Source organism: Rhineura floridana, chromosome 6 (assembly GCF_030035675.1).
Source record: "Rhineura floridana isolate rRhiFlo1 chromosome 6, rRhiFlo1.hap2, whole genome shotgun sequence".
In the NCBI taxonomy this organism is placed as follows: domain Eukaryota; kingdom Metazoa; phylum Chordata; class Lepidosauria; order Squamata; family Rhineuridae; genus Rhineura; species Rhineura floridana.
The window spans coordinates 78,065,998-78,078,401 of NC_084485.1; the positions used below are offsets into that span (position 1 = coordinate 78,065,998).

General features: G+C 42.3%; 1 pseudogene; it reads right to left on the reverse strand.

Moving 5' to 3' along the window:
• The window catches only part of LOC133387558 (guanine nucleotide-binding protein G(t) subunit alpha-2-like), a 41,351-nt pseudogene continuing 28,947 nt past the window's right edge, over window positions 1-12,404 (reverse strand).

Genomic DNA, 12,404 nt, shown 5'->3' on the forward strand with positions numbered 1-12,404 from the left:
GCTCAGCAGAACAGTGAAGTTGCCTGAAGTTCTTTTTCCTAATTGGTGAAGAAGGCAAGAGAGTATTTTGAGAAAATAAATCAAATACACTATAACGTGGCATTTATATTCTACAACAACAAAAAATACTTTTACACAAATATATATAAACATGAGACACATTATAGTGTCGGGTAGTTAGTGGTTTTATTTAGACTGTAGTTACTATGCTATAAAGTGTTTGTGTGTGCAGTCTGATTCATTTGCATGGGAATTGGGAAACTTGCCTCAAAATTCAGGGTTAGCTCTTTTAATTCAAAAACACTTGAATGCTCTTGCAGTAAACTGTATAAAACAAGTCTAACATTCAAGCCAAAACTTGCAGCACATGGAGGTAAGCTTAGGATATTGCTAAAATCAGCGGTTTGTAGAAGCAATATTTGTGAGCTTGGGCTGCTGAAGTAAATGCAAATTGAAGGTTAAGTGTGGTTTAAAATTTTTAAGAGTAATTTTGTGAATTAAGCAAGTGCCCAAAGTATACTCATTCACCAATCTCTTCCATAGGAGGACTACTAGAGCAGGTTATGTTCCTTAGAATGGAAATTACCTTTAAAAAAAGCTGGAGTTTCAGAAGAGGCCACAGTCCTTGAGGTTCTCTTTAATGATGACATCCATGACTGCATCAAATACAAATTTGACGTTCTGTGTATCTGTGGCACAAGTCATGTGACTGTAAATTTCTTTCACCTCTTTTCTCATGTTCAGATCAAGGAACTGCATCTTAATGTAGTTGCCTGCATCTTCACAGGTATTGGGGCCTGTTCACATAAGGAAAACAAAGAGGTGAAAGGATGGAAATATTGCTGAAAGATACATTACTTATTAGATCCTGAGTTTCTCATTCATAGAAGGATCTTTGATCTAATGGATTTTCCTCCTGGGGGAAGGGAGGGAGAAGTGATGCCTGTTAGTTAGTTGTACCAACCCCACACTGAGGGTCCTCCAAAAGAGCAGATTTTCATGAATCCCAAAAGTAGCCTCTCTACTTCTACCAGTGGGAGCACCCCATGAGCATAGTTCCACTCTTGGGACCTTAGGGTCCAAGTCTATGAGTTTCTGTCATACCTTGGAGCATGATCCTTGATGACTGAGGATAGGAAATAGCATTCATAAGAAATATGATGTAAATAGAATTGGGTAGTTAAACTTTCATGTAGGGCTAGGGTTTTGAGAAGAAACTAGGGCTGCTTCATACATGACATTTTTTCCTGCAGTAGAGGAGGGAGTGGGTTGGAAATGAGACATGACATGTTCATAATGTGTAGTGTGTATTTCTGTGCCACTGTATTTGTAGGGAAAATGTCATACGTGAAGCAGTTCTTGGATTTGATTATTTTGGTCACTTAAGGAGGAAGAAATGTTTGACCAACTCACCATCATAATCTGGGAAACAAATGCTGAGGTGTACTTTCTTGATCTTTTCCTCAAAGAGGTCCTTCTTGTTCAGGATCAGAATAATGGAGGTGGCAGCAAAGAACTTGTGATTGCATATACTGTTGAACAGATGCAGAGATTCGTGCATGCGGTTCTACACAGAAGACCACACAGTGTAAGCATCTGTTCATGCTGTCTTTAGAATATGCTTCTAGACACCTTCTTTAACAAAATACTTGACCTTTACCCCAAATACTTCTCAATTACTTCCAAATTAGGCTTTTCCTACCTATTAAAAATATAGAAAGGAGTAACTTTAACTACACTTTGCCACTCTTAAGGATCTATGTTTCAGTTTTACCTTGACTTATTCATTCACAGGTGTACAGCTAAAATCACTCTGTTAATAAATGAGAGTATGCTGTATGTGGATGTTCTGCGTGCAAAGACATGCAGAGCAGAGAGTGCAGAAGCGGGTCTCTGCATGTGGGAGGACTTCCTGAGATAGTCAGTAAAAAGCTTGATTTTTTTTTTGAAGGCAGATCCCTTGCATCCATACAACCCCAAATCAGGGAAGTTTCCAGCTGCACATGCACCCTTTGAAAGGAACTTTTGTTTGAGGGCAGATCAAAAAGTACAAAACCTCCAGCTCAGCAGAAAAATCTTGATAGTAAAGACAGAGAAAAAATAAAGTACTTATTTGCATTTATAAGAATATTTTTTCACAAGAGGTGAACCAAACCAACTTACAAAATGATAATTGATTATATCATTTATTAAGTAAACTATGGTCCTTCAGACGCTGTTGGGCTCTCATCTCCTGGTCGGCATGGACAATGGTCAGGGATTATGGCAGTTGTCCAAGATCTGGAGGCTCAAAGGTTTCCCACCCTTGCAAGAAACATATGATATTCAGTCAGCAGAGATAGGGAGCTAGGAGGAAGATGTGAAGGCAGAAATACAATTTCTAGAGATGGAAAAGAGTGAAAGTTGAGGTTCACTTCCGAGGCAATGCATGACTTCAAATTCAAATCTGCCTTCCCTTGCAATAATGAAAAGACCAAGAAAACAACACTTTTAAAGAATGATCAATGGCATACGGAATATCCTTGATCTTCAAAATAAAACAATGGATATAAATGTGTTATATACAGTCATTAATACGCTTCCCCCAAAAAAACATTGAATAAGAAAAATAATTAAAATGAAGTATCCATTTTAAGCAAATAATTAGATGGATCCAAAGAGATGGTAAAAGTCATTTCACACAACAAAGCTTTCTTGGCTACTTTCACCCCCATCCTCATGACTAGAGCACCCTATGTCCTCCCCCCAAAAAAGCCACCCCTGAGGGTTTAGGGACCCTCTAGTGCAGCACATGATGAGGTGTATAGGAGGTTGTAGTGGGACAGGGAAAACAGGAGAATACAATGGTGTGTCTTGCAGACACACCTTTCCACCCATGGAAGGCATCTCTGGAGCAAATATATTTTTGTTTTAATACCAACATTCTAAGGGCAGAACCTAGGGTTACCCGAGCAGACTTAACCTTCCTCCTCTTTCCCCTGGGAGCTGCAGGGGGAGGAATAGAAGTCATGTTGCACGAGCAGAAGTCTTTTCTGTTCCTGCATGGACAGTTTTGGATGCAACCCTAAATGTAAAAGTTTTAAGAGCAAAATTAAAAGGCGATATTGTAAAATATTAATTTATGATGAAGTCAAATGAGAGGTGATTAAAAAAAGGAGGCTCGCATACTATGTGCACCATGACATTTTTTCTGCACAGGTCCCTACTCGTTCTTAATCTGAAACTGGAGCAAGCCTATACAGCAGCAATTTGGCTAAATGGTTGATGCATCTACCTACTGCTTCTCTTCGTTAGTGTAATTGTAATGGCTGTGGGTGATATCCGTCTAAGGCCTCAGTCGGCACAAGGATTTATGCTTGTATAGTGGAATGTCCCCTCTCTCCTCCCCACAACCGTGTGCACCCTGCATCCATCCTAAATCTCCAGAGGGTTGGGGGAACCCCTAGGACAGATTTAGGGGGACACAGAGGAGGAGGCAAGTTCTGTTGCGCTAGTGGAAATCCTTGGGCTGACAGGATGCACGATATTTTTTCCAAATGTCTTTTGGCTTTTGGTAACATACATACATAAAATACTAGTCTTGCAGTGGCTTCAATCTACTGTCTTACCAGCATCAGCCTACTACTGTTAGCCAAAGTTTTAACTCCTCTATTGGTGCTTCTCCCCAGGATATAAATAAGCCTTAGAAAGTGACACTTTGAAAGGTTTTGTGTCTCCTAATGACAAAGTGTGGGGAGAATGCTGTGACAGAATCTTCACCGCTCTCAATAGTCTCTCTTTTGTCTACATTTTGAATGGATTCCCTCATTTCAGTGAAGAGTTGATGCAGTCATGCTGTTAGTTTCCATTATGCTTGAAAAACAGATTTGCTTACATCAGGCTCTGAGGCAGTACAAAATTACCAGATGTTAAATCATCCGTAGCTTCCTTCTCTTGTTTTTATTGGTCTTGGAGAGATTGTAATCAGCTGTGAGGTTAAATAGCTGAAATGTGCATATTTTTGCACAACTACTGTGACTTTTGCATTTGGTAAGATTCCCAACAACCCAATTCTTTTGGTGAATTTCCCTTTGCTTTAGCAGGATTCAGAGGAATAACACTGAACAGTATGAGGCATACAGCAACAAGTGGGAAGTGTTCACCACCCACACTTCCCCTTTTGGAATCAACAGGGTGTTTCTGGTTCTCTGTGTGTGTGCATGCATGCGTGCATTAAAAAACCTTAACATATGCCCTTCCCACTCTGGTCTGGAGCTCTACCAGGGATAAAACCTTACTATTCCGGTGCTTTTAAAAGCCTGCCCTGCCCTATTGATTTTGATGTCACCACTGACGTAGATTGATGAGTTTTTCTCCAATCCTTATAGTGCACATGAAGGATTGGAATCAGCTGGTTCTAGGATGTTGCTCTTCTGTTCAAATTAATCCTTGCTGTCACTGCTTATAGTGACTCATTTATGTTTGGGCAGGGGTTAAGCCAATGTCAGACAAACGCTTTGCTTCCTGGGCTAGCATCAGAGCAGCACAGTGTGGCAAGCAAACTACAAGTGCCCTCAAGGCCCTTTAATTTTCCTCTCTGCTGTGTTGAAGAACGACTTTTGGCAGGCTCTTTAGGTAAGTAAGGGTAAGATCCTGACATTATTGTTCATTCTATAGGATGGTGGGCTGATGTGGGGGTTGTTCCTGTCTGGCTGTTGGATTTCAGAGCAGAGGCAGGCATATTTGGCATTAGAGCAATCATTGATGTCATAAGAGTTTGAGCTCTAAAACATACCACTTCATCATCTTCTACCAACACCATGTCATAAGCACTGAGAGCTCCACAGAAGATGATACAGGTCACCCCTTCAAAGCAGTGGATGCACTTTTTGTGCTCTGACCTCTGCCCACCTACGTCAAACATCCTGCAGAAAGAAGGCCATAATGATGGGATTTATTTTTAAAGGAAACCATTTGAAACAACACGCCAGAGAGGAAGAGTCATTCTTCAGCAGTGTAGTTTTAAATGAATATATGATTGGAACATAAAACAATTGAATATTTTACCATCTGTCAGGCCAGATACATAATGCAACGGTAGACAAAGGCATGAACTGTGAAATGTCAAACCTACACAAGTTGGCAAAATATTTATTTAGAAACTATATGTTACATTTTATCTTCAGTGAATGGGCTAAACAACCATTAAAATGGTAAATGTCAAACAAACCAAAAGACAAAAAGTAGCAAAACAGAATAAGCAGAATAGCTCTGACAGCAAAACTCCAGTCATGCCTAATAAAAGGAGGGAATAACTTCTACTGTAGCAGCAATAAAACAGTAAATATAAAATAATAGAAGTCACAGGCCTTTTTGAAAATCTAGATTTTGCGTGGCTCCTAGAGGCACTCAGTGTTGGGGCCAGCAGGCTTCCTTGAGCGGAGGGCATTCCATAAGGTAAGGAATAATACTAAGAAGTCTCTGCTACTATTGGCCATTGGGCACACTGAGCAGGATTTCGCATATTGGAATGGAGGCATGTACAGGAGGAGGCATTCCTTAAGATAGAATGGAATTAGGATAAACAATTTATTCATGTTGACATCTGGCACATGAAATGTGTTATAATTCAATAAAAAACAAGGAGAGCTATCTAAATGGGATTTTTCTCACCTGAAGTTGAGGTCTTTGGCAGAGAACTTTGTCTCTATGATTCCTGTGGTCTTAACTCGTGATCGCAATACATCCTGTTCATTGGGGAGGTAGTTAGGAGCTGTGATCCTATCCAGTTGGTTCAGGTAGCTGTAGAGGAAAATGAAAAAGGAATTTTAGAATGTCTATAGCACATCGTACGGCTTTATTATAATTTGTTTATCTTCAAAACAACTTGCTGAGATTTATTTATTTATTTATTTATTTTAAAATATTTATACCCTGCCCTATTTCCAAGGAACTCAGGGCGGCTTACAAATAAAAACCATAATCAATTAAAAACAAGTAATATACAGTTTAAAACAATTAAAATAGATTAAATCAGTAAAAGTTAAAAAATGACAATATTAGTTAAAAGCCCGTCTGAATAAAATAGTCTTCACCTGGGCACGAAAGGATGAAAGTGAGGCAGCCAGTCAAACCTCGCTAGGGAGGGAGTTCCACAATCTAGGGGAAGCCACTGAAAAGGCCCTATTCTGTGTTTTTACAAAGCAAGCTTGTGAGAAAGATGGAATAGTGAGCAGGGCCTCACCAGATGATCTCAAAGCTCGGACAGGGTCATAGAGGGAGACACGATCTAACAGATAGCCTGGACCTAAGCCGTATAGGGCTTTATAGGTTAAAACCAGCACTTTGAATTGTGCTCGGAAACAGATTGGAAGCCACTGGAGCTGGTACAACAGCGGGGTTGTATGTTCTCTGAGCCCAGCTCCAGTTAACATCCTGGCTGCAGCTCTTTGTACCAGTTTAAGTTTCCGAGCAGTCTTCAAGGGCAGCCCTACGTAGAGCGCATTACAGTAGTCCAATCGGGATGTGACTAAGCCCTGTGTCACCGTAGTCAAGTCTGACAGGTCAAGGAACGGGCGCAGTTGGCGTACCAATCTTAGTTGAGCAAAGGCACTCCTTGCCACAGCCGAGACCTGTGCCTCCAGGTTCAAGGCCGAGTCCAAGAGAACTCCCAAACTGCGAACCTGTGATTTCAGGGGGAGTGTAACCCCGTCCAGCACAAGTTGGATCCCTATTCCCTGATCCGCCCTTTGACTGACAAGGAGCACCTCTGTCTTGTCAGGATTTAATTTCAGCTTGTTCGCTCCCATCCAATCCATCACTGATACCAGGCAACGGTTCAGAACCTTGACGGCTTCCTTAGTTTCGTTAGATGGAAAAGAAAAGTAGAGTTGGGTGTCATCCGCATATTGGTGACATCGAACCCCAAAACTACGGATAACCTCTCCCAGCGGCTTCATATATATATTAAATAACAAGGGGGACAGAACAGAACCCTGGGGGACTCCATAGGTCAATGGCCAAGGGGTCGAACAGACATCCCCCATAATCACCTTCTGGGTTCGTCCCTCTAGGAAGGACCGGAGCCACCGTAAAACCATGCCTCCAAGTCCCATCCCAGCTAGGCGACCCAAAAGGATACCATGGTCGATGGTATCAAAAGCAGATGAGAGGTCCAGCAAAATTAACAGGGACACACTCCCCCTGTCCATTTCCCTGCATAGGTCATCCACCAAGGCGACCAAAGCCGTCTCAGTCCCATAGCCAGGCCTGAAACCAGATTGAAAGGGATCTAGATAATCCATGTCATCCAAAAATCTCTGGAGTTGGGTCGCCACCACCCGCTCTATTATCTTGCCCAAAAAAGGTATATTAGAAACTGGGCGATAATTACCTAATAATCAGGGGTCCAGGGAGGATTTTTTCAACAAGGGTCTTATTACTGCCTCCTTTAGGCAGGATGGTATTCTGCCCTGAAGTAAGGAAGCATTAATCACTTCCCTGACCCATTCTATTAGTCCTCCTCGGGCATTTTTTATCAGCCAGGAGGGACAAGGGTCTAATATGCAGGTGGTAGGATGCGCCTCTCCAAGGAGTTTGTCCACATCCTCGGATTGAACAAGCTGAAAAGAGTCCATTCTAATCGAGCAAGTAGAGGCCAAAGTTACATCCACAGAGACTGTATTAACGTTGGTGTCTAAGTCACTACTTGTTTTCCAGATGGGAAGCTGAGGTTGAGTGACTCTTGTCCAGTGCCACCTAGAGCCTTCATGGCTTAGCAAGGTTTTGAACCCAGCACTAGCAGGATCAGGTCACTGCATCATTTTGGCTGAGCATGGTTACGCGAAAGTAAGGGTTGCCAACCCATTGTCCAAGAAGGCCTTAAGCAGTGCCTCTCTAGGTAGCCCAGATTGTGAGTTTTCATTTTTTAAAAAGTAAGTCTAAAGCCCTCCTAGAAAGAAAGTTATGGAGCAAAATGTGCAGGTACCCTTCTAAGCAAGTTACATGAAATAAGCCAGCCTGGCTGCTCCTGCCTATCAGTGTTATTAGCCAATAAATGAAGTCAGAGCTGTGACTGATAAGTGAGTTGTTTGGACAACAGGCAATAGGAATCCCTGGGGTCCTAAAGAGCTGCTGTTTTGCTCTTTCTTTTAGTGCACTTTTCCTGCTTCTGTCTTTTTCCCCCCTCACCCTTGGAATCTCCATAGCATGCCCTGCCTTTTTCCCTAGCAACCCTGATGCATCTTTCTTGTGCTGGGTTCACGTGAAATCAGGTAGTGCCTACAAGTTACTTTCTGCAAATACTACTACACAATAAGTAAATGTTAAAGAATCCCCCTCCCCCCCAAAGGCAAATGTGAAACTAAGCTTAGCCATGTCTTTTGCTTTGCCAGGAGCTGAAGACCAGGGACTCACTAAAAATTTGCTGTATAGTTAACTTCCAGTACAATGCTATGCATGTCTCCTCTGAAGTAAGTGTGTTTAATGGGGCTTACTTCCAGGTAAGTGGGTACAGGATGGCAGCCTAGGCTTTGGTTTAGGGTTGGCAATGGAGAAAAACAGGATTCTGGTGCTGTTGTGCATAACAACTATATGGCAGGAAAGCCTTTTCTAGTATGGAAATAAAATTATGGAAAAGCTTCACCATAACTATTCTCTAATTCTGTGTTATGCCATGCCCTCCATGGCAGCCATTGTGCATTATGCCACGTCCCCATGGCAATCATTTTGTAACTGGTGCCCCCAGCACTCCAAACATTTGTAATGTGCCCTCTGGTCTAAACAGGTTGGCAACCCCTGCCCTAGAGATGTGGGCTTAAGAGGTCCAGAGCAGCTGTAAGAACCTTTTCCCTCCAGCTGTTGCTGACCTACAAGTACCATCGCCCCAGGCCATTGGCCATGCTTGCTGGAGCTGATGGGAGTTATAAATGAACATCTGGAGGGTTAAAGTTTCCCCGCAGGTGGTTGGAAGTGTTAGCTGCTGTGTATAAAGCAGACATACAGAAAAGCACATGGGAGCACTGGAAACTGAGCTCAAAATGTTTTGCTTGTACAAAAATGGAAAGTGATGGGGAAAAGAGGTCTCTAGCATGAGCAGTGGCTCTTTGCTAATGCAGTGACTTAGAAGGCATGCAGACATTTTGCCAGTGTCTCTGCTTCTTTGAGGTACTGAAAGAATTGTACAATTATTGTGGGTTACTAGTCTGTAGTTTCTTGTGCCATTGCATTTAGTTAATCTATTTACATTTACAGCTGTTTGCTTCTGCCTGAAAAGCTCTTTTCATCATGGATATGATAGGCCTCTGTTTCTTTCAAACTTTTACCAACTGTGTTAAGAAAACAAAGGGGCAACAGTCAATTGCATCACAAGGAAGTTGGCAGAAACTTTATTTACTGTGGGCATAGCTAGCCCTGTTGACTCCCAAGGTCCTAAACTGCTCTAAGAAGTTTGAGTGAACCATGTACAGAACAATGTAAGTAAACAGCTCATATCATGTTTGGTACAGCATAGCTTGTTGGGGATTAAAATATGTAGAAGGTCATTTGTTTGTATTTCAAAACCATTTACATAGTAAATACAATGACCTGATATAATCAGGATCTACCATCCCCGTGAGGCAGTTATTAATAACTGATGTTTCATTTTAGCCTTAGCTTATAAAATACACAGAATATTAACAGGATGTATATATCTTGTTCTCTTTCTCAACCTAATTATAAATACCTTCCACCCCCAAGGACACTTGTTAATTAAAACATGTTCTCTGATGTGAGTGTCCCATCTCTACCTGTTGAAGGCTAGTGATCTGGAGATGTCCCTTCATGAAGAATCCCCTGAATTTATATCCTGCTTTCTCTCTTGACCAGCATACTGAAAAATTAAGATTCTCAGCTTGTCTCTTTTAAAATGAGATCATTTGCCTTCTGCAGACATTCATGCTCCTGTGTTGTTCAGCAAGGGAGCATGGTCATGTCAAACAGCCCTGTCCCCTCCGCTTCATGCACAGAGCACAGACATTGCATAGGGTTCCAGATCAGGTAAAAACTTTGCACAGACAGCTGTACTTCTGAGGACTGCCTCACTATGGACAGTCATATTCTCTGTATGAGGGCAAGGGGCTAAGAGCAACTTTGTGTCAACTATGCTCAGTTTCTAACATGTGCCTGCCTTCCTAAGTGTTTGTGAAGGCACCAATTTAAAACTGAAATCAGATGAAACTATTAAGATCAAAACTAAAACATCACATATACTAAAAAATAAAATAAAAATATGCACCTTCAGGAGATGCTTTAAAGAGGTCACACTTTGATGTAGTTCTATGCCCTGCTGCAGTTAAACCAGTAATGAAACCAAAGCACATGCAACGGGAACAATGGCATATTCTTCCCTGTTTACCTCTGCCTCCACTTCCCTATCATTCGTTTTGTCATTTCCCCATGACAGGTTTTTTTTTCCTGTAAGATCACCTGGACAAGGAGCTGCCTTCTTGTACTCTACAGTACTATGCACAGTTTTGGTGCTATATAAAAAATAACAATGATGATGATGTGTCCTAGCAGGAGGGAGTTAATGCTTCAGGACCAGCCTCTGAGTTCTTCTTTGCATGCCTTGTGTGAACTCAGCATGTGGATTGAGTAACTGTTTGACAGTGGGGGACATGGAGTGTGTGAGAATCTACATTTCTACAAATCATGCTCTTGTTCTTTTTCACTTCAGGCAAAATGAGCATCTAAAACACATGGTGTGGAGAAAAGGGGATCCTTCTCTCTCATGCACATCTACCAGTTTCATGAGAGCAGTTACCCTCTAAGGTAATGCTACACTGCTGGGAAGGTATGAATAGTCCAGCCAAATGGGTGGGCCTGCTTGCCTGGGTCTTTCCCACTGCCTTTTCATTCCACTGTAGTGCCAGTGAGCTGCAACAGACTTAAATTATCAGCCCTTCCATGGTGAAGTATTCACACATGCTCCCCAATGCTGTGGAATCCCACTGCAAGGAAGCAGCTCGCATGCTGTTTAGCATCTGTGAGAAGGGGACCACGGCCTTGGAGATGATGGGTTGCATCCAGTGTTGCTGTTCCGCATGCGCAACAGACTTCCACTTGCCCAATGGAATTTTTCCCTCCTCTCCTCTCCCCCTGCATCCACCCTGACACACTCTCAAGATGTGCTCCAGAAGATTGGGGGACCTCCCAAAGCAGGCTTTGGAGAAAAGAGAGAAAGGAAAAATCCTGTTAACACGAGTGGAGCTCCATTCATGCAGCACTGCAGGCAACTCTGTAGTAAGGCACAAGGAAGGAAATGGTCTCCAGAGATTTATACTTCAAAAGATGCAGAAGCCTGACAGGACAAGTTCTTATTACAGATGTTTTGGATTACAACTGGGGCTGATGAGAGTTGTAGTAAAAAAAATCTGGAGGCCACCAGGTTGACTAAGGCTGAAGTGTATACAAATACATGTGTGCTCTCTCTCTCTCTCTCTCTCTCTCTCTCTCTCTCTCTCTCTCATATCTCACCCCCTTCAGCTGGCAATATTGCCTCTCCCCACCCCAATATGATGCTCTTCCATAGGGACCAACTTACTATGCAGCAGAGTCATTGAGCTGGTATTCAGCTGCTCACTCAAAGCAGGCCTGAACACCTGCATCTTTCCAGAGTTTTTTTATACACTCCACTTGTTCTGGAGGCATGGTTCCCTCTTCAATGGAGTCAGCCAAGTTGAAAAGCTGTCGCCCATCGTCCTGTAAAAAGACAGAGCTTGTAAGGAGACCATGTTTCCTTGGTGACGGGTACAGCTGAATGTCAGATTCAAGGGCTGAATCTTATCTGTGTTTGGAGCTTGGATCCCCATAATTGGTTTTTCCACACCCACCCAAATTGGGAAATTCACATTTTCCTGCTTTCTGACTTACAGAGAGAGGTCTTCACAGCTTGGAAAAGTTACTTTTTTGAACTACAACTCCCATCAGCCAGCATGGCCACTGATTGGACTGGTGGGACTTGTAGTTCAAAAAAGTAACTTTTCCAAGCTCTGGAGGTCTTTACAGGGCATGCATCAAACTAGAAGATAACAATGCATGAAAAAGGAAGTTTACCAGGGGCACTGAGGAAAGGGAAGGAAGTCATGGCCAATCTGCAGCAAATCACTTTGGGCTGGACACAAGAAAACATCTATGGTTGCGGAGAAGTTTCTCCACTAAGTTGTGGAATCTCTTCATGTGGAGTATGATGAGAAGATGAAGCAAGCATCTGTTCAATGGTTTAAACTGCAAAATATAGAGAATCCTGCCAGAGCAAAAAAGCTGGATTAGAATGGTTTTCCATGTTACTGCTCAAATGGATGCATATTTGTGTGCTGCCATCTCAGCACAATCTATGTGATGGTCTTCTCCAACACTCTATCTTTGCAAGAACATCTTGCATC